The sequence below is a fragment of the Meriones unguiculatus genome, chromosome 4 (genome assembly GCF_030254825.1).
Source record: "Meriones unguiculatus strain TT.TT164.6M chromosome 4, Bangor_MerUng_6.1, whole genome shotgun sequence".
Classification (NCBI taxonomy): Eukaryota; Metazoa; Chordata; class Mammalia; order Rodentia; family Muridae; genus Meriones; species Meriones unguiculatus.
In genome coordinates, this window is record NC_083352.1 from 9,129,070 (window position 1) to 9,149,613 (window position 20,544).

Sequence of the window (20,544 nt, forward strand, 5' to 3'; positions counted from 1 at the left end):
GCAGTGATGTTTTGCTTTGTTTTGTTGTTTGTTTTAATCATCTAACCAACGAATGCAGGTGATCTGCGGTCAGGAGTGATTGGAAGGGCAGAAGCCAAACCCACCATTGAACTTTGCCCTCATTCCCTCCCTCTCTTTGCTGGGGATGTCTGCACAGGGCAATGGCCATTCTTGAGAAAAAGCTGAACATTTAACACACCAATAAGCACCTAAAGCAGAAAGCAAATACGTGTGGGAAGTAGTTACGATTAGAATTTCATTGGTGGTTTTGGTAACAGCATTGGCTTTGTTGCCAGACATGCCTGAAGTCCTCTACTAAGGTGATTTCCATTCTTGTCATGCAAAAGTGCAGCAGATATCTGGGGAAATGAGAGTGTTGTGCGTAGGAAGAGTTCACCTTGGAAGGAACGCTTGGAAGTGTGAGCTCCGGAGACCTCACATGTTATAGACATATTATATATATAAATACCATGATTATTCTGTGAGGCACACATTATCACTAGATAACCTAGAACACTTTTCTCAATGTTCAAATTGAAAAGAAATAATTTCGCAAGGAGCTAAATTTGTTAATAAAGAGTGCCTACAGCTCTTGCAGGGGATGCTAGTTGTGTCTTCAGCTTTCATGGCAGTTCACAACTGTTTGTAATCCTAGGAGCTCTAACGTGATTATCATATGGATTCCATGGCTATCTGCACTCATGTGCACATACCCACACACTCACACATACACACCACATATACATATAACAAAAAATAATAAGTTTTTAAAAGGATTCATTTTAAGAGATTCAAGAATTCAGTGAAAATTCACAATGATCGAATATTTTCATTTTACCTTCAGGAAAACCTCAGTGTTTATAAGTGTTTTTGTTTTTTATAATAAAAAACTTTTCCCTAGAGATGAATGCTTACAATAATAACTCACTCTTATTACATTAAGTCTACATGGCATGTCAAATATGAATAATGCATGAGTAAGCATTGGTGTCATCTGTCACCAGGCCTGTAGGATGCATGGCTCTGGTAGAAGTGGGGATAGAGAACATAGAGAGCTATTCAGTGCCAACCCTGAAAACCAATTAGGATATGATTTCTATGTAATTTCATCCTGCCTCCTCAGTGCCCTGCTATTCTCCAGACTAGCATAGTTAACCATCATCTTCTGGTCTTGCTCACCCGCTCTGATCAGTGCTATGCAGGGTCCTGCTTGTCAACCATCTCCCATGCATGTTTGTGACTGTGTGAACATGTATGTAGCAGCCCCATCAGATGGTGTCTACAAACATCCACTGGAGAATTATATCAATTAATGCCTTAAGGACGGAAAGCATCTTAAGGAAAGGAAGAGGTGCTGGTTGTGTATTGCGTGTCAAGACACTGGTTAACGTCTACATACTTCTGTTAATGAAGACGCAGGTCTCTCCTCTGCTGCACTGTATTCATTCATCCAGAACTTCTTGAGCTAAGAAGTTCATGGGCTATCTTGATGCTGAGTACACTTCATGTCTTGGTGACCTTTCCTCCTATGTCCTTATCCGAAATAAGTTCCCAGGTGTTTCTATCATGAGCTGCTCAAAACTTAACAATATGGTTACTTCACAGGACCTATCAAAGTAGTGCTTGCTTTTAAAATGTCTTTTAAGTACAAGAAAAACTACATTTTATGATTAAATAACCACATTTACTCAGGGCTGGGGCATGTCCTTGTATGGTTTGAATAGGAAATGACTCCTTTATGAAGATTTGGCCCCCAGCTGATGTCATTATAAGGAGGTGGCAGGAGGTAGGGTCTGCTTGCAGGAAATAGGGCGTTAGAGCATGCCTCAGAAGGGAGTCTTGTCCCTGGCCCTTTCCTGTTGCTCTTGCTTCCTGGCTGCCATGAAATGAGCATCTTTCTCCACCATGCTCTCCTACCACCATGATGCTCTGCCCTGACTCAGCCCCACAGAAAAGAAGCTAGGTGACCATAGACTGAAGTCTCTGTGACTGTGAGCCAAGGACAGTCTTCCTGCTTTAAGTTCCTTTTCTTGAGTATTTGTAACAAGATGAAAACATTGATGAACATGATGTGTTTGTAGCCATAATACAACTTCTCGGACTTCAGAATTGGACCACACAGACTATCCCTTGCTTCCTTTTCTATACAGATTTCTTAGTACATATTTTTAATAATACTCAAGCCCTTGCATTGCATGAATATGACACATTGGACACATTGAGGGAAATGTAGCATGGGTGATATTGAAGCTTCAAATGCCCTTGAAGTGATAATACATGGTAATAACACATGGAACGTGGCTACCTCTCATCACATCTTACGTTACCTTGTATTACCCTTGTAGTCCCTGCCAAGGTTACTTCTGCCATAGGCTGGACATAAAACTACTTGCATCTAAGGATAGACAGGAATGGGCAGTTAGGCTGATGTGGAAGGTATTGACCACTTAGCAGGTCTGGATTCCCAGGTTGGAGTTTGAAATTTTGTGGTTAAATTATATGTTGGTATATTGTTCTTGTGGAATGTATAAAATTTACCCTTGTTCATTCAAATGCTGTTTTCTCTACCCCACTATCTGGTTTCAATCCGGACATTGCATTATGATGTTTATTCTAAGCATCACCTGTCTCAAGTTTGTGTAAACATGCCACCATGTGTTCTTTATATTGTCTATAAAACAACTAGCCAATGCTGAGTAATGGAGAGACTAGGGTGGGACACCCTGGTCTGGAGGGGAAAAGAGAGGAGTAGGAGAAGGGTCAGGAAGAGAGATTGGAGAGGAGAGGACATGGAACCATGAGGAGAGGACCTAAGCTATGATTAAAAGCAAGTATAATGTGGAAAATCTGAACGGGAGGAAACTATGCAGGCTTGAAGGTTTAGGATGAAGTAACTATTGCCTAGTATTGTGCTCTAGGTTAATTAAATAAATCCTAGTCTCTGTGTGGTGATTTGGGTAAAGAGCTGGTTTAGGAATAACCACTGCTTAACAAAAAGCTAAACCAATAATAAATATTAATAATCAACAACAATGATCTATGGAATAAGCCATCTTGTTAGCCATCTATAACTGTAATATTAAGCACAGTATCAGTGTTTTATATCCATCGCCATTGTGATGGTTTGTGTGAGATATGTCCCTTACACATTCTTGTATTTGAATACTTGATCCCCAGTTGGTCGCACTGTCTGCAGATGTTATGGTACCTTCATTAGATGTGGCCTTACTAAAGGAAGCTTGACATTGGCTATGGGGTGAGAGTTTTCAGTGGACCCTCCCATCAAAAGTGTAAGGCTCCCAAATAAACTTTCCTTTAAACTGTTGGTAGTGTTTTATTATAGCAACAGAGAAGTGGCTAATTCAGCTAAATCATTCTATCACTCCATTCTCAAATAAAAGCAGCGTACCTGTTCATGATCCTTTCCTGGTCCGTAGTACTCTCAGATGCACCGTGACTAGTTCTGCGAACCCCACTGGTGTGCATCTCTACTGTGAAGGAACTTGACTCCATTTGTGTATTTGGCACAATTTCCAAGTAGTTCCTCTGAAGGTCGAGTAACATTTTATTGCATGTGTCCACTCTTTACCCTTCCATCTCTTCCTGAGTTCGCTGGATTATCTGCCTGTGGCTGTTATGAGTTATGTGTCCTTGGATGTTAGGGACTAGGCTGTCAGCTTCCTCCAGGGCCTAGGCTCAGCTGGTCAGTATTAACTCTGTACTTGGCTTTTGGAGGGCCAGCCACTGTTGTTTTTGTGGTGGATGTCATGGCCATGTTGCATCCCTATTCTGAGTAAGTGGGATCTTCTTTTTTTTTCCTCTCCACATCCCCACAAATTCTTCAGCTTCTCTCTTTTATTTTTTCCCACAAAAGCCATCACAAGGTTATATTTGATAGAAATTTCCCTAATGACTGGTGATACTGGCTTGTTGAACATCTGTGTGTCTTTGGAGAAATGTTTGCTCAGGAGCTTTGTCCGTTTGTGAATTGTTGGTCTGTCATTTGCTTGTAGGAGCTTTTTCTATATTATGAATAACAATCTCCTCTCAGGTCTGTGCTTTGAGAACATTTTCTACCATTTTTGTGACTTGCCTTTTCATGAGAAGTTTGAGTATCGACAGTACCTCTAAATTTGGGAGTCTTAAAACCAGTTTCTTCTCTGCTTGTCTTTTCAGACAGACTAAATGCAGCGTTTCTCTCTTCTGCCATCACACGTTTGGCAGCTGTTGGCCTCATGCCCTGGTGCATTCTCTGTAGCCTGGGCCATGGTTTGTTTAGTGTTTAGCACAACTCTGTGGTCAGCATGCTGGCTTGTGTCCTCTAGTGTAACTGTATCTCAGTTTCCTCACTCAGAATGGAGGGTGGTAAAACTTACCTGCTCATAGCTTGATTGTTCCAGTTAATGGTCTAGTGCAGATACACTTCTCAGCAGCAGACTCAGTGTTCTGGAAGCAGTCAGGACCCACTGCTAGTTTCACTTTTTTTATTTTTTTAAATTTCCAGCTGGGCTGAAGAATGCTCAGTATTTCATTGCTTCTTTTATCTGATTTCTTTTTCTGTGGCTACAAGGAACTGTTCCTAAGTCAAGCAAGGCTTCAAATGATGGCTCTGGGCCTTGCAACACACTGTGAATTTTTAGGAAAGAGCTTGTAAAGAGTTTTTATGAAGTGAGAGAAACTGTTTCTTTGTAAGGAAAAAATATAGCCTTATAAAGAAAACCAATTGTACTTCTGACAGATGTGGAAGTGGGAAGGCTTGGGCAAGTGTGGTTTCTCTGCTATAAAATAAAATTCTCCCAACAGAACTCACGAAGTTGAATAGTTTTGAGTCTGATACCCGCATGCGTGTTCAGGGCCTGCTGCCTCCTTCAAAGGCTCAGTGTGCACCTAGGAGGCTCCCTTTGAGCCCTGTGGACGGCTGCTGGCCACAGCTGGCTGCAATTGTGCTGTGCTTGGTGGGTTAGTGTTTCATCTGCTTTGATCTGCATTCAGACACTCTGAGATTTTTAAAAGGAAGGATTTTTTTTGTTTGTTTTGTTTTCCATTCAGATTTTTTTTTGTGGGCTTTTGCACAGAGTAACTGCCTTTACAACGTTGTTTTATTTTTTCTTTTTCAAACAAACACAGTGTTTTCCTCTTTATATCTGGCCTCTTTTTAGATGGTAAGTTCTTTGGAAAACAAAAGTCATTGTTCATTTCTAATGAGACCCAGCACCACTGTGTGGTGGCTAAAGTGTCTGACTGCTTAGTCACACGGTTCAGGGCTGACATTTAGATTTTATTCACTTTGAAAATGGGACATTGAGGCTGGGGAGATGGTAACCTCCACTGGTAAAGTGCTTACTGAGTAGGCACGAGGGCCCAGGTGTGACCCTCAGTGCTCACGTGGAAGCTTGGAATGGTGACATGTACCTGTAATCCCATCCCTGGGTAGGAAGAAGCAGGCAGATCCCTGGGATTTCTGGCCAGGTAGCAGAGCTAATAACTGAGTTCCAGTTCAGTGAGAGACCCTGTCTTAAAAAGCAAGGTAGGTTGTACCTAAGAAATAACTCCTGAAATTACCCCCTGCCAACCATGAATTTGTATCCACACATTTATGCACACACACACACACACACACACACACACACACCAAATGGATCTTTGAATGTTGAGAATTAGTGTATTGGAGACATTATTGCTCTGATTCCTATGTCACACACATCCTGAGTAGGGATATGAAGGTCCAGACATCCAGGGCTCACATCCTTGCTAGGTATTTGGGCAACTGCAGGTCGTAAGAGGTGGTAGTTATAGCCCCTGGAGTGATGTATTCTATGAGGGCATTTTTCTCCCCAGATGTCTTTGTCTAACAGAGTCTCTGCAGGAGACGCCAAATGTATAGAACCTGTATCATCAGACATTTTGGTTGCTTTGTGCAGCGTCTGAAGTGCAGAAATTGTGTATCTCTTCCCGTTACTTCAGGAAGCCATTGACAGGGCTTCCAAAGGTGTGCATTTGAGAACCCCTAGCAGAAAGGTCCTTAAATAGAGATGTGGGCATACTGGCTTATAGCCTAGTTTTGCCACTGTCCAACCTTGAGCTGATGTCAACTTTGCTCCCCCCATGTCCTCAGAATTAAGTTAGTTGGCTGGGCTGGATGGTTAGTATCTCTCCTGATTTTGTATTCATGCTCCTCTGGTGTGCCTGCTTTCACTTTCATCCTGTGAACATTATCTAGCAAATGCCTTCAACCCTGCGACTTAGAAGGACTCCGGGTGTCTACTCCCAGTTCAGGGTGGCTAGTGCTGGACAGTTTCATTCCCCAAAAAGCCTCCAGCAGTTTATCCTGTGGCCCTCGTTCAAGGACACAGATTAAACCACCAGCCTTGGACTAACATTTTGTTTTTGAGGAACCACTAAGGAAAGACCAGCAATATCAGTGAAGATAACAGATCTATCACCACCCTGGAGCAAAAGCAGGAGGCTCAGAGCATCCCACTCAATGTGCTGACCCCGTACACATGTGTTTTTTAAATTTATTTCACTTTTATTGTGGTTTCATATATCTCTTTCCCCCTTCTCTACCTCTTATCTTTTCTAATACCCCAACACCAGGCAGGAGAGAAAGAAGGTGAATGGGGAGAAGGGGTGTAGGTCTCTTATGCTACTTCCTGCTGGTTAGGGTTGTTGGATTTCTTGGACAAGTCCAGTCTTTGTTTCAGAATATCTCTAACTTCTTTTTGTCATCAAACTGCAACAACAGCAACCAGAAGCAGCAAGGGAAGTGCACCAGCAGCCTTCTTCTTTCTCAGAGATCCCCATCCCAACCCCGTCTCTCTCCTGGCTTTGGTACTTATTCCCCATCCAGAGTCCCTAGAATTAAACTATCTGCAGCTGGCAAAGACCGTACCCCTCTTTGCACAAGGCAAAGAGTCTGCTGCTGTGGACAGTCTGGAGTAGCTCTATTCCCCACATCTAGATTAAAACAAAAACATGTTTACATAACATACCTGAGTTTTTAAAGACACCAAAACTTCCACTTGAGCACAGCTTGATGATGCTCACTGAAATACAGAGCTCCCAGCACCATGGCATACATGTGTTATTTTAATTACATAGTTTTTAGTTTATTATGCACCTTACTTGTAAGTGATCATTATAAAGAGTGTTTGAAAGGAGAACCCACAGTGTAACTGCTCTTCTCTGGTCCTAGAACAGGAATAGCCCTTGTCTTTCTACACTTGCATTTGTGTCCATTTGATCATATTAAATCAGAAAAGGCTGAGATAATAGAGTATTCCTCAGAATGATTGCCTCCTGTGTGCATTCATCTCAATGGTAAGCTCAGTTGGAACAGGTGCTGCATGGACCAGGCATGCCCTTAAATGATCAGGAGAGGAAGGTAAAAGCAAACATTTGCAAAGTGCTTCACATCCTGCACAGTGTTTCCATGCATTCGTGTCCTGATGGTTTCTGTGTGAACTCTGGCCCAATGTTTTTGTCCTTGGCTCCAGCACCATCTCCATAAAGGCCACTAGGAAGAAAAAAAAAACCTGTGGGTGAGACTCGAGGCTAGGAGGCCACTGTGACTGTCACTCCTGCATTCTGCAGCTGACAGCCTCTGAAGCTCACTTCTGTCTCGGTGGGTCCATGAACTCAGCATCTGGAATGTGCTGGGCTCTGAGATGGCACGGGAATGGTGATAGGAATGGGGAGTAGGGTACCAGTGTCTCCTCAGAGCTTTGTTACAGTAGCTATGAAATGGGCAAAAATTCAGAGCTCATCATTGGGTGTGAGTAAAATGACCTGTGTGCAGAGCTCAAAAGTGGCTCTAAAAGATGTCTCTTTCCCTGGTTTCTAAAGTTAATCTGAGTAATAGAGAGAAAACTTTGCAAAGTGATTGAAAACATTATGCCTCGAAGGAGAGAAGACTGATCCAATTCACATAGGATTCTTACAGTATTTTGTAAGTAAAGTTCTTTAAAATTCAATCAACATCTGAGAAAAGGCATCCTTTGTCAATACATACCTCCTCCAATGGCGCTTTGTCAATAGAAAGCGTTTTAAGACAACTCTTATGTCAGGCCCGTTGAATCTCCTTCTTCCCTAAATCCATGGAATTGGTATGCTGTTAAAGAAGTACCACAGGCTCATCCTTGGAAATCCTGGTGTTAGTTCCCAAGCCCTAAAAATGCCTTGGCAAGGCCTGCCTCCGTAAGGGCGCTGTGTAGGGTACAGAATATTCCAAAGAAGCTGTTCTTCAAAGGCCAGCATCTGAGAGGAGCTTGAGAGTTCAGTGCTCCGAGAGTTCCAGGCCAGCACAGTGGAGCAGGATGGCATCTACCTCCACGACTCTGTGCCCTGCTTCTGCGGTAATGAGAGCTGTGTTAACCAGCACCTTGGAGACATTAGTGCCTTGTTGTGCGGTTCTAATTGCTGTCTAGTCTTGACTACTGGATAGATTATCATTTCTGACTTAAGGAAAGAATACACTATGAAAACAAACTCCCATGCCCAGAGGTGGGAGCTTTAGCTGGGTTTGTATGGCAGACAGCATGTGGCTTAGGTGGTTTGAAGGAGGCACATGCTGGCTGTGTGCCCACTGCCTGCCAAGCACCACATTGGGTATGTAATGATGCGTGCTATGCAGTGGACACCGTAATCCACCAGGAGGCAGTTTGTTATCATGTAGCAGCTATGGAAATCATGGTCAAATTCTGGTTTTGTTCTGAATCAAGGTAGGCCCTTTTACAACACTTCTTTGGACATCACCCATTGTTCCACAGTTCTCTACAATTTTTTTTTAACTCAATTGCCGTGGCTGAGAGGTGGTTTGTGATGGTGCCACATAGCTCTCTGTCCACATGAAAGCCAGGTCATTGCTAATGGTCGGTGCTGAAAGGGACCACAGAGAACTGGAAGGACCCTGAGCTCTTGGAGGCCCATTGTTCAGTTGATTTCTGTGGGTCTGTAGCTGGAATAGAGTTACAGAGCCCTGTTCTGAGGCTGGCCATCCTATGGACTCACTAGGCTTTTCTCTTCTTCTGCCATTCCTCCTGTTGGTGGCTCAGGTCACCTCTGACCTCGTCAGGTGTTTTGGCATCCTCAAAGACTTTTTTTTTTCTTTTTAAACTTTTTATTGAGATTTTTGTGAGTTTCAAAGCACCCCAGTCCCACTTATCTCTCTGTTCTCTCATATCTGCCCTTGTAGCCTCCTCACCAAAATAAAACAAACACACACACACACACACACACACACACACACACACACACACAGGTGCATACCAATAACAACAAAAGCAAAGCATAGAAAACGTCTCATTGTTTAAGGTGTAACGTGTCACAGTGTGTCCCATGGTACATCCGTCTGTCCACACATCTTCACTTGCAAGTGCTCATTGCAATGAGTCATTGGTCCGGTTCAAGATCTTTGGCCAGTTCTCCCAAGTGCTGCCACTGGTGAGAGGTAGGACCAGCTCTCCAGAATGCTGCATCCAGTGAAGGGCGGGGCCAGTTATACAGTTCTTGGATATCCACATGGTCTCAGGCGGGTGTTCCCATCCCGGTGTTCTTTAGTGGAAATGTGAGCCACAGGCATCAACAGACTCAGACATTGCCCTCTATGGCAGCTCAGGCTGGGACCTCATCTTGGCCCATCGTGGCAAGGCTGGCTACCCACAACAGGCTTTCCACCCTCCAGATCCATCCCTCCTCATAATTCAAGCTGCTTCACTTCTCCTTCTCTCCCACCTGACCACCACAGACTCACACATTGTGGTGGCGCCAGCTGCAGGCTGGCCACATGGGTGATGGACCTGTAGGTGACATCTTCCATCCCTGCTACATGGCATGATGGCAAGAGAGTGTCTGCGGTCCTGCTGTGCTGTGCGCTGGAGAGCAGGTCTGTGGGTCGAATGGCGGTCCTCAGGTCTCTGTCTTTCTTCCTCTTTCTGCACTGTACTTTCTGGATTTGATTTGATTTGGTGTTTATGAGTCCTAGGTATAAGACAGCTTTGGCTACCAGGCCAGGCATCAAGCTAGGATAAATACAGGAGTGCCGTCTGCTCTGCCCCTGACTGATACAAGAACACCACCACCACCAAGGTGTCTCTTTGCCCATCACCAGGGGGCAGGGGTCGGTATTTTTTATTGAACCCTGGGCTTTATGGTTGCCCTTGAAATGCAGCTGGCAAACACCAGGACAACCTGCTTATTTGCTAAAGTCTTACTCTCCTGGACTTATTGCAGACCACAGGACTGCTGGTTTTCTTGAATTCTAACCCTGCCTTCCATGAAAAAGTTGTGATCAGTCCCTTTAGGCCTGTAGCTTCCACAGACTCTGTTGTACCTCAGAACCTCTCCAGAGACCAGTTTTCTTGCCATTTCCCTCAGTAAACAGGAAAGAAATAGGAAGGACATTCTTAATTTTTAATGCTTTTGGGAAATAATTTCCAAACCAATTATAATTCTCTGTTTTATAGATATTGTTGACAAAGTACTTGAAACATTTTAAAAGGAGCCATTGCCTTCTGTGGCCAGAAACTCAACAGAACATTTTGGATGTTTGTTATAGCTTCCAGAATTGTGGAATTTCCCCCACACTGTGCCCACTGGCCTACTGTCTGGCTGAAGAGCAAACCTTCTCTGGGTTCTTGTTCTATTCTGGGTTCCATGAATGCTAGTGTGAGAGTTACATTTTCCTCAGGGGCTCCTTAGTCTCATGAATTGGTATACAGTTATGTGCCTTTCATGTGGAAGACATTTTCTTCACCGATAAGTGTGCTTTCGCACTCACAGCAGGGAGTGGGTCCCAGTCTATGCCCCCAGGGACTTCAAAGTGTGTGTGTGGTGTGTGTGTGTGTGTTGAAGGAGCATATGGATTTTTGTTCAGCTTTCCTGAAATTGGGAAGTGCCAACATCCACAAACCTGAGCCCCTTGAGACTCTTGGAAGAATGTGACTTTCCATTCTGCTCTCTGAGGCTTTAGGTAAACCTAGCTTTAAGTTCTTGAGACTTTTTTTTTTATTCTTTCCCTTCTTAAATTGTTTTATTACCCACCTAATTTCATTTCCGTAGCTATTCATTCTACAGAAAGGACAAGAAATGCGATTTCTCTCTTTGTGTTACATTTCCCTGGTGGCAGCAGGTGGCCTTCCCACGTTTTCCTGTAGGTTTTGATCTTAGCTGCTCTTTAGGGCTGGGCTCCCTGCAGTCTACACCCCGCTCCCCCCCCCCCTGTTCTGCTGAGCCTAACACCTGGCCGCAGGGCTCTGCTTGGCTCTTCCATCTTTTCATCCTGCTGTCCTAGAATCTGTGCGGGATGTCCTTGCACTGTTGGGCCACCTTCTCCCTTCCCAGCCTCACTAGATCCAAGGCTCAGTCCCAGTTGAGTTGGAAGTCAGGAAACAATTGCTTGGATGCTTAAGCGCTATTAAAGTTCCAAGATTAGTTTCATTATTTGAAGTGGATTTCAAGTTTAGTTGGCTTCTAAGCAATAGATAATGTTGCCTGGGTGCTTTAGCCCTTAGAAGTCAGCACTTGTTTAGGCTTCTCCATCAATTCAGGGCCAAGCCTTGTTGAAAAGACACAAGCAGATCCTCCCATAGGGTAAAAAACTTAAAAATGTTATCTATTATTTTTCTCATATTTTTCATAACCAAATTTCGATTCACATACAATAAAGTGAATGGATGCTGAGGAAAGTGGTTGGCTTGTTACTATTCGATCTTAAGCTCCTTTGGTCCCCTGTGTCATCTCCCCTTCCTGCTTTCCAGCAGATAGTGTTCTGGTTCTGTCTGCATAGAGCAGCTCCATCAGCTGGGGGCTCCATGCGTGGACCATCTGTTGCATGCTTATCTTCTTGACCACTCACTGTTTGTGTTACTATTACTATTTCTTTATTGTTGGAGTATTTCTTACTTTCTCCAGCCTGGGTGCCAGCATCTTTCAATCTTGGAAATTAATCTTCTGTAGCTTTTGCATGAATTCATTATGCCCCAGCCTCATACTGCTGTGACCCAAGCTTGGCCTCCCACTGCTGGAGGTCTCATGCCTCAAGCTCATCTCTGTTCACATTTCATCCTCCTGTTGCTGTTGCAAATCCATCTTCCTCCTTTATTAAGCTCTTCTTCATGGAGATTCTGAAGCTCTTCCCAGGGGGGAGATACACATTTGATGTAGCCACAGTCAAATCACAGTGCTACTCTGCATGGCACCTCAGACCTCAATGAGCTGGATTTTGTTTTGCTTGGACCGAGGGCAGTTTGATGCCTTGGGCAACCTGTCCCTAAGCATGGTTGCTTCCAGCTTCCAGCTTCATGCAGCAGATTGAGTCTGGGGTCACTCTTTGGTGTGACCTGTGTAACAGACTTGGTAAAAAGCCAGGACACTGAGTGTCAGCTGCCTTTCATAGCCATACTCTTGGAGCATCATAGCCTTCAAAGAGTTGCCTGGGCCTTGTTGCCAGGGCTTTAGAGTGTTACTGGGGCTGCTTGTAAATCACCGTGGCCAATGTTGTTATTAGGATTGTTATTGGGTGTCAGTAGACACTGCCTTGACCCAGCCTTTCCTCTGGTGACTAGCTGTGTCAGAGACTCCACAAACTTCAAAGACCATGGTCCTGTACACTTGTCCCAGCTTAAACTTAGGCTTTCTTTAATGTTTATGACTATTTCTTTGTTTCAGGTACATTTCCACATCTGGCTAGAACTCTGCTCCGTGGGAGTTATACTCCTGACTTAATTTTATCCTGTGGCTGTATTTCTGTCTAGAGCTGCTCACTGGCTGGAATTTCACACCGGTTAGGTTCTGCCCTATAGCTACGTGCCTGTGTGGAGCTGCTCTGTTTCATAAAATTGTACACCTATGTGGGGCTACACCACCTGAACATAACTCTAAGCCTGGCTATATTCCTCTGTGTAGTTATACACTTACCTAGGGATGCCTGCCTGGCTGATATGAACTATGCACCATAGATGTTGCCTAGGACATCATCTGGGATGTTGGAGGTAGGGGAGCCAGGATACTTTTAGCTCAGGCCAGTCACTTCATGGTGAAGAAACAACTCCCCAAAGTGTGATTCAAGTTATATATACCAGCAGACTAAGAAGCCATTCTATTTTAATCTGTAGACACCAGTTCATCCCATATTTGAGTGCATTTTGCCTTAATGGCTTAGGAAATAGAGTGTGTAAACTGCATCAGACAGCAGCAGCGAGGCTGGTTCACACAGTTGTGCCACGTGGGTAGTCCCTGAAATAGATGTCTAGGACTTACCTTTCAGCCCTGAAATAGATCCTAGGGCGATTCTGCTCTGTGCAGCAGACTCAGAGCCCATGAGCCTGTCTGTAAGCAAGTTAATAAATGAACAGGAACCCATACAATTAAAGTCATGTATTCTTATTGTTGTAGATGTAATTTTATTTGGGTAATTGGAACAATACAGATTTACTGTGTGAAGCAGTTTAAATAGGAGTAAGCAGCTGATACATGGCATAACGTTCTCCTATTTCATGCACTGTTAATAATTTTGAGAAGTTAAAATTAATTTGCATTTGATAGAAGCATTTATTATTGAATATCAGTTAAATTTTATACAAATTTACAATTAAATATCTTATTTATTGGGAGAATTTTCCAATTAACAACAATGCACAGTCTTTACAATTAGAAGCCAATTTTTATTTTATTTTAATGAATGCTTTTCCTTTCAGTTACCATTGATAATTTTCAGTATCTCTACCATGTTTATATACAGTCGTAACTTTACACACACTTCTATTTAAGATTTGAGATGCATAAAAGCACATGTACAGAAACACGTTTGCCAGGATCCAGCCATGGCTGCTTACCAGTACTCACTGTTCCAAACAGGAGAATGCCGCCGTGGCTGGGACCACTACAAAGAGCTCAACTCATTGTCATGAATCAAGTTCTCTCTGGCTTAAAGCTACTGTAGCGAGACACAGTTGAGCCCTTTCTTGTTTTCTTGGAGCAGTGAGATGAGGCTCCTCTGGCAAGCAGCAAGTGGTGTGCGTCCCGCCTTGTTGGGTGAACTTCAGATGTGTGTTAGAAGAGAACATACAGAGTGCCACCAGGGAAAGGGTGGGATGTTTATTTTCTTTCCCCTATGCCAAGGGCCCCACCGGGCTCTCAGCATCCCCTACCCTTAGCTGTGCTGTCCCAAGGTAGGTGGAGGTAGGCAGGCAGTCAACAGGCAGTTAGCTATGGTCTGAGTTCTTCTGACCCATGGATCACCTCGTCTAGCTCCTCCCATTTACATGGGGGCAGAGCCCTCAGGAACAGGGACATCTGGATGGGACACAGTCTTTAGTGCCAGTAACTTAACTTTTACCTTTGACTGGGAGATGACAGATGTGCACTGCTTCTTGCAGACCACTCTGGGATGCTTTGCGGGGGTCATGAATGTTGCTTTAGAGGTCATCTTTCTTTGGGCAGCGCAAGCACCACCCATAGGGAGAGAGGAAACGCTCTGCTGCAGCACCGAACGGCTTCTGTGGTATACAACAGTATGCAAGGGTGTTGTCTTCAGTTGTCAGCTCCGTGGTGGGCAAATGGCTGTTAGGACAGAGTATGCAGAAGTGCAGGTGTGCACAAAGACACAGAGGTAACTGTAAGACTCAGGGGAGTCCTACATTACCAGAAAGACACAGAGACCGAGATTGATGCAAACAGCAAGAGGTTTATTGAAGCCAGCACATTGGGGTCATCCTGGACTGTAAGGAGAGGTGACCCCAAGGAACAAAAGCTCTGGGTTTTTATACATTCAAACATAGGCAGACTTTGGCAACAGCAACAGGGCAGTTTTTCATTGATGGATATTTTGATCTTTAACACGATTGGCCATTTAGGATCAGGGGATATTCGGTGGGCTTGGCACTGACTTTGGGACTTTTTTTAGGGCTGGTGGCCAGGGTCAAGCTGCCTGTGTGTGGTTTTTCCAAGGATTGCCTGCCCCACCTGTGTCCTTGGGGTTTTCCAGCAACTGTCTGTGCGGATTTTCCAAGGACTGCCTTATCCAAGTCCTGGGGATGGCGGGGTGTACTCTGCACTTGGTAATCAGTGGAAAGTACCCAGGATCCTTGGTTGACCCCCTCCCCCCACACTGCTAGGTTCCTTCAGTAACGTGTCAGTGAACAGCTTTCTCTGTAAGTTCTGCTCTGAGTGAGTTCCCCTATGAAACACAGTCCTGTTCTCAGTCCAGGAAGATTCCAAAGTAAATTACAAGGAGAGTTAGTTGTTTCTATCATCTGACAATAAACCTACCTTTAAACCATCCCACCAATGAGACCCTCCACAGGGGCAGGCCCTCACGTGCAGTACCATTCACTTCTGTAGTTTGTGTTGACTTACAGCAATGTAAAGAAAACCCTAACTGTGGGATGTATGTACTTGGCAATCTCTGAGCATGAATGCTCAGAGATTTTTTTTTTTAAATCTGAGGATATGCACACTTAGTTTGCTGTCACTTCCCATGACTTCTTCATACCACCCCACACCACTCATAGAATACACCAGGAATCTATCTATGGCAATGATACTTCATGCAGACAGAACTCATGACATAAGTTTTATTGTATTCCAAATAAGAAGCAGATGTGGAAAGAAAATCAGTGTTTTGTTTCCATAGGAATGTGTTCCCATTCCAGAGATAGGATTTCTTAGGTGACCTGAGGATAAAGAAAACTGAAAAAAAAAAAAAAGAAGCTTAAGACTGACTACCTGACATTTTCCTGTTTCTTTTCCACTCCAAAATATATATGTGTGTATATATATGTATATATATATGTATACACACACATACCATTTATGCACATGTTTTTGTTTTGGTCCCAGGAGTGGAATGTGGAACTGATTCACATGGTTCAGATTCTGATTCAGCAGCAGACTGTTTGCTTCATGTGGGCTCTGAGAGGTGCTCTTTGCCAGCTGCAGAGAGTTTAAATCTGAGCACTCTGGTGAGAGAGCAAATACCGGATCCCAGAGAATGTGGAGCTCAGGAAGAAAGAACATGGCTGCACCTGCTTTCCCATTGCTGCTCCTAATTACAAGAAGTTGCAATTCTCCAGAATCGAGGACTGGACTGGCTCCAGGGAACCCGAAGACCCTAACCAGCAGGAAGCAGCTAAGAAAGAACTGTGCCCCTTCTCCAACTTTCTTCTCCTACCTGGTGTTGGAGTGTTGGAAGTGATTGAGGTGGAGTAGGGAGAAAAAGAAATGTAAATAAAAGTTTGAAAAAATATGCTAACAATGCACATATATACACATATATGCATATATATACACACACAGATGTACTCATGCACATACATGTATTCATATACACACACTTAAACATGTATGTGAGTTTGTTGGTCAAGGATGCTTTAGCAGTATCAGGTAACTGATTTTGTTGTGGGGTTACCTTTAAAAATGTTATTTTAATTATGCCCTACAAACTGCCTTTTTATTAACAAATTTTGTTTTTTGACAGTTTTATACATGTATATAGTGCATTCTGATTATTCTCACTCAACTACCCTCTCTTATCTCCTTCCAATTCCTGTCAACTCTGCCTCCTCCCTAAAAGTTCCTCTACAGCCTTCAATGGGACTGGCATGGTGGGCTGGTTATTGCATGCTTAGAATGTATCCATCCTTAGCACTTGTAAAATTACCATTGTTTTACAGACACAGAACAGGCTAATTGCAGTCTCTTACTTTCTGCCTAAATGGTTTTTTAGAGAAAATATACCTGGAGCTTAACTGCATTGTCAGGATATCTCTTGATACTGGTTATTCTCCTCAGTGTAATTAAAATACAGAGTGTCATTTCCATCTGTGATTTTTCCTTCTTTCTCCATGGCCAAGCTGCTTCCTCCTGTCATGTCCTTGTAGCATCCTGTCTTTAGTCCGCGTTGTTTGTGTTTTGATATCATGTGTGGCATTTCCTTCTGTAGACACGTCAGTTATCCTTCTTATGGCCATTGTTTTTGTTGACACTTCTGTCCAATTTTCGCTTTGAATTCAGCGTGATTTCCTTGTGTGATCTGCGCTATTCCCCCTCCACGTGTGTCTGGCTGACAGCTGCTGTCCTGAACCTCCCCCTGCTGCCCTGGTGGCGGCTCTCAGCTCAGTTCCTTCCTCCAAAGCTTCTTTCTCACCCATGTTAGCACCTTAGCTTTGAGCTCGTGCCCTCTGGAGTGCAGGTGTTTGTCTAGGCTTTTCCCTGAGGAAGGGCAGGGTGGTGGCTGCTGGGGTCCTTCTATTGGCACCCAGGCAGATTTCTGTAAGTGTGTTATATTTCCTCATTAAAACATTCCCCCCTTCCTGGCTCTCCTGTTCTTTTCTTGCTTTACATGGGCTTTCACCTTTCTGTCTCCCTGTGTGCTGAGACACGGCTCTGTTCTGCCCTGAATTCTGCTGCAGTAGGCAGCTCACCGTTTGTGCTCTTCCTGGATGAGCGGCTCTCCTGGGCTTCCTGTTTCCTAGAGGCACATGCCAGTAGATCGGAGGGGTAGGGAAAGAAGGGACAGGAAACCTTCTCCAGGCACCTGCTTTTCCCTTCCATTCAAAACTTGGGGTTCTAATCCTGTAGACTCACTGTCTCAGGTTTTCCAGCAGCTGCAGGAGTCAGTCTAGGTTGTTTCTTAGTCCTGGTGATCTGTATCTTCTTCTTCTTCTTCTTCTTCTTCTTCTTCTTCTTCTTCTTCTTTTTTTTTTTTTTTTGAATTCCTCCTCTTTTTTAATATTCTTTATTAATTACACTTTATTCAATTTGTATCCGCCCTGTGGTTCCCTCCCTCCTCCCATCCAAATCCCTCCCTTCCTCCACACTCTGCATGCATGCCCCTCCCCAAGTCCACTGATAGGGGAGGTCTTCTTTTCCTTCCTTCTGATCTTAGTCAATTAGGTCTCATCAGGGGTGGGTGCATTGTTTTCTTCTGTGGCCTGGTAATGCTGCTCCCCCCTAAAGAGCAGGCCAATCAGTTCATGTCAGAGACAGTCTCTGTTCCTATTACAATGGAACCCACTTGGATACTGAACTGCCATGGGCTACATCTGTGCAGGGGTCTTAGGTTATCTCCATGCATGGTCTTTGGTTGGAATATCAGTCTCAGGAAAGACCCTATGATCAGATTTTTTGGTTCTGTTGCTCTCCTTGTGGACTTCCTGTCCTCTCTAGATCTTACTGTTTCACACTTCTTTCATAAGATTTCCTGCACTCTGCCCAAAGGTTGCCCTTAAGTCTCAGCATCTGTGTTGATAGTCTGCAGGGCAAACCTACTAAATTCTGTATACCTAAAGAAACTAATCAAGAGGAAGGACTCTTGCTAAAATGTTCAATCCCTATCCAGAAAGGCAAAGAGGATGGACATCAGAAGAAGGAGAAAAGAGGGAACAAGTCAGGAGCCTGCCACAGAGGGCCTCTGAAAGGATCTGTATCTTCTTTAATTAGAACATGTTACTGAGGATTGCAGAGTACTGGACACACCCGCTGTTTCTAAGGATTGTGCAGAAGTGGTCCTGTCACAACTTCTCCAGCCTTTCTTCTGATGTCACCATCTCCCAGGTGTATGTGTCTCCTTTGCTAACTGCCTGCTCATTTGTCTCTCTCTGGGGAGTTGGATTTCACTCTTTGGTGCCCACTCTACGATGGTCACAGGATTACCCTGTCTGTAGCTCTTCTCCACAATGCCCAGAAGCCTAGGCGACAGGCACTTTGTACACAAACACACGTTTTCACGCTTATTTCCATCTGTTTGGTTTTTTTTCCTCAATTCTTTTTAGGCCAGTCTTGTGGTAAAATTTAAAGAGTATTTCTAATTTACCAAACTTTTCCCCTGGAAAAACTGTGACGTGACATGGCCACGCTGCTCGGACACTTAGGAGAGAAGGCTCTGTAGCATTAACATACTGAGTCCCCAAAGGAGATGGCTGCAGAAGGTCATGGAGACGAGAGGACAGTAGCCGCATTGCTCTCTGGTACAGCCTAGAGGTGGTGTTTTAAAACTGAAGCATTGTTTTAGTGTCAGCATTCTGGAGAGGACCACAGCCCCACCGTACTAAGGTTGTGAGCCCGGCAGCTGCGATTTATCCTTTTCAGTATTGCTCTCGAGCATTTACAAACTTGAATCTCTCCCAAGACTCCGGTTACTACTTGAAGATGAAGAAGCCAGGAAGAGATTCCATAATTCACATCTTTATGGGTACCGAAGTGGGGAGCTGGGAAGCCATTCTGCAGAGGCTCCCAGGCCCCAGACAGGATTCATTTAGAGAGAGGCTGCTGTAAACACTTTTGTGAACTTGAAAAGTGGGAGTGTGAATGGTGGGTTTTATGAAAAGAATCGAGCTTTCCTGTGAAACTCATACCAAGGGCACTGTCTCCTCAGGACTTGTGCTGGCCGTACTTAAATCTTAATTTCCATTCATCCAAGTCTGCTTCATTTTTCAGTGAAGAACCCCAGGTGCTTGGGGTGAGGTCCTAGCTGTGGCTCCTTATTCAGGGGGCGAGGAAAGGACCTGCTCTCTGTCATCCACGCCACAGGCTCTCTTAATTTCCACCACGTTTGATCAAAGACAGCACTTCATGGGCAAGATTTTTCCCAGCTGTTTTTCAAAGGAGCTTTTCATCATGGCCCTTTGACCTCAGCTGTAATTAAAGGGCAAGAGATCTAATTGAGATAGCCACACTTAACTTGCTTAGCTAAATGCATGCTGAGAAAAGGGTAAGAAATGAACAATTTGTTATTTAAAAAGTGCCAAGCTTAAACAGAAGGCTGGGTTTTAATGAGGATATTATTCAGTGAATGTTCTTCAGTGATTACTGCAGAGCTTCTCCTATGTATCACTGAAGGCTACCTCGGGCAAAAGCAGGCTTGCCCTGTGTGAGCACCTTCATTCTCTGTCCGGGTTCAGGAAGTATTAGAAGCCGTGGTTGACTGTGCTATCTAGATTGGGGGCTGAGCCAAGGCTAGTAGCAAGGGTGTATAACACGGAGCCCTGGTTCCAATGTCCCCTGACTCTTAATCCACTTGATGGGACAGGAACCATGGGACTAAGAAGCCCTGAGTGACTGGGGGGCAGGAGGAGCAGAGGACTCATGTGCCAGTGGAGTCAAACATGACCCTGAACTGGGGACAGCCCCTTTATTGCATTTAGGCCATTGTCAGATGTGCCTGTGCCCTGCTGTGTCTGAATTCCTGGAGATGATAAGTGGAGTCTGCACAGAATTAAAATGTCTTCCAGGACCCACTGTGACAAGACCTTTGTAGAGTCCTAGAATGTGGCATTGCGTCACTATATCCTGTGTTCCATGGAGGAGCCTTGGTGTGGATTTTGGGCCTGCAGAGACCCCATGAGCCACCAGCAGGAACTCTCCTGTCTATCTGGCTTCATGTCAAGCCTCATGGGCCTCTTTCTCCGTGTAGAGGACGCTGTCTCATAGTTGCACACTTAGTCCTTTCTCCATCATGTTGTCCCTTAGGCAGGGTGTATGGGGACTTCCGAAATGGTAGGCCTCAGCGCTGCCTCTGCTAACCATGGTTTGGCAGTGTCCGCAGCC

At 44.3% G+C, this 20,544-nt stretch overlaps 1 protein-coding gene and 1 non-coding gene across 4 annotated transcripts in view; one reads left to right on the top strand and one right to left on the bottom strand.

Annotated features, from left to right (window-relative positions):
• The window catches only part of Dlgap2 (DLG associated protein 2), a 715,977-nt gene that overhangs the window by 194,614 nt on the left and 500,819 nt on the right, over positions 1-20,544 (top strand). The gene's annotated exons all lie outside the window — the stretch shown is intronic.
• LOC132653843 (small nucleolar RNA SNORA48) lies at positions 9,970-10,114 on the bottom strand. The gene has a single exon (XR_009591685.1). It is a non-coding gene; the product is annotated as a small nucleolar RNA SNORA48 (small nucleolar RNA).